The sequence below is a fragment of the Nannospalax galili genome, unplaced genomic scaffold (assembly GCF_000622305.1).
Source record: "Nannospalax galili isolate Female #2095 unplaced genomic scaffold, S.galili_v1.0 scaffold346, whole genome shotgun sequence".
In the NCBI taxonomy this organism is placed as follows: Eukaryota; Metazoa; Chordata; class Mammalia; order Rodentia; family Spalacidae; genus Nannospalax; species Nannospalax galili.
The window spans coordinates 8,519,786-8,522,113 of NW_008357637.1; positions in this window are offsets into that span (position 1 = coordinate 8,519,786).

Genomic DNA, 2,328 nt, shown 5'->3' on the forward strand with positions numbered 1-2,328 from the left:
GAAGACACCAGAAGATGGAAGGACCTCCCATGCTCATGGACTGGAAGAATTAATACTGTGAAAATAACCATCCTACCAAAAGCAATATATAGATTCAATGCAATCCCAATCAAAATCCCCAGGACATACTTCACAAAATTAGAAAAAAAAAATCCTTAAATTTGTAAGGCAGCACAAAAGATGCCAGATAGCCAAAGCAACCCTGAGCACAATGCTGGGGGGCGGGGGGCTTTATAACAAATCTCAAACTACACTACAAAGCTATAGTCATAAAAACAGCATGGTCCTGGCATATAGATCGATGGAATATAATTGAAGATCCAAACATGCGATTTCAGCCACCTGATATTTGACAAAGGTGCCATGACAATGGAGAATAGACAGCATCTTCAGAAAATGGTGCTGGCAAAACTAGATTGCCATCTATAAAAGAATGAAACTAGATCCTTATCTTTCACCTTGCACCAAAGTCAACTCCAAATGGATCAAAGACCTCAAGGTGAAACTTGAACCCCTGAAATGGTTAGAAGAAAACATTAGCAGTAATCTACAAGCTATAGGTGTAGGAAAGGACTTTCTAAATCTGACACCAGCTGGTCAGGAATTAAATCAACAATCAACAAGTGGGACCTCATTAAACTAAAAAAGCTTCTGTACAGCAAAAGAATCAAGAAAGTGAAGAAAAAAACCCACAGAGTGGTTAAAAAAAAATCTCAGCAGAGACACATCTGACAGAGTTTTAACATCCAGAATATATAAAGGATTCAAAAAAACAAAGAATCAAGAAAACAAATGACCCAATTAAAATATGGGCTAAAGATCTAAGCAGAGAGTTCTCAAAAGAAGAAATAAAGATGGCTAAGAAACATCTTAAAAAGTGTTGAACATCATTAATAATTATGGAAATTAAAATTACTTTAAGATTTCATCTTACCCCAGTCAGACTGGCTAATATCAAGAGAACAAATGATACCAAATGTTGGAGAGGGTGTGGAGAAAGAGGAACATTCGTTCATTGCTTCTGAGATTGCAAACTCATATAACCCCTATGGAAAGCAGTGTGGAGAACCCTTGAAAAACTATGAATGAACCTACCATATGACCTGGTTGTCCCACTCCTTGGCATATACCCAAAGGACTCATCCTATTGCAGAGATACTTGTACAACCATGTTTGTTGCTGATCTTTTCACAATAGCTAAGAGATGGAAGCAACCTAAGTGCCCTTCAGCTGATGAGTGGTTAACGAAAATGTGGTTCATTTATACAATGGAGTTCTACTCAACAGTAAAGAAAGATGAAATAGCAGGGTGTGGTGGTGCATGCCTTTAATTCCAGCACTCAGGAGGCAGAAGCAGGCAGATCTCTGTGAGTTCAAGGCCGGCCTGGTCTAAATAGTGAGTTCCAGGTCAGCTGGAGCTACAGAGAGATCCTGTCTCAAAAAGGCCAAAAAAAAAAAAAAACAAAAACAAAAACAAAAAAAAAACCATTGAAATTTGCAGATAAATGGCTGGAACTGGAAACTGTTATACTAAGTGAAGTAACACAGACTCAGAAAAACAAAAGACATATGTTCTCCCTCATTTGTGGATCCAAGCACCAAAGCCTTATAAGTGAATATATATATAGCTTAAAACAACAGATATTTGTCGTAGTCTAATTGTGAGAGGCTAGAAGTCTGAAACGAGCCTTACCTGGCCAAAATATGGTGATGACAGGGCTGATTTCTATGTCTAGTAAAGTTTAAGAATGTTTGGTTCGACGTATGTTCTCCCTCATATGTGGATCCTAGCACCAAATCCTTTTGAATTCCAGGTCCTTTTAATAAGATGATGCTATACAGCAGTCCCTTCTGCATGAAATAACTACCATCATCCCGACTTCAGCTGAGCCTGATCGCTAAACATCATCACAATTGGGCTCGTTGATGGTTGTGCTCATTCATTAAAGGAGGGCCATGCAGGGTCATTGGACCCTCACCAGATTATTTGCCCACTCTTCCCAGCCAACTGTATATAATTTGGCCCTAATCACACATGGTCTCCTAGATTTGGGGAGGGCTGAAGTATACAATCTGGGGAAGGCTAGGAAGAGAAGGCATGATGCATGCTGGGTAAGGGCATTCCAGTGTGCACACCCTCAGGTCATACATACACCTCAGCAACCCCTCAGTAATCTTGGTAATTAAGCTCAGTAAAATCATTTGTTTCCAGTAAAATTTTAATGAAACATTGGCTGGACACTAGAACCTTGAAAGGGAGTAAGTGTTGCTTAGCATCCCCAGGAAAAGAATTCTCACAACAGATGGAAAATTTATTTGTTAATGCTA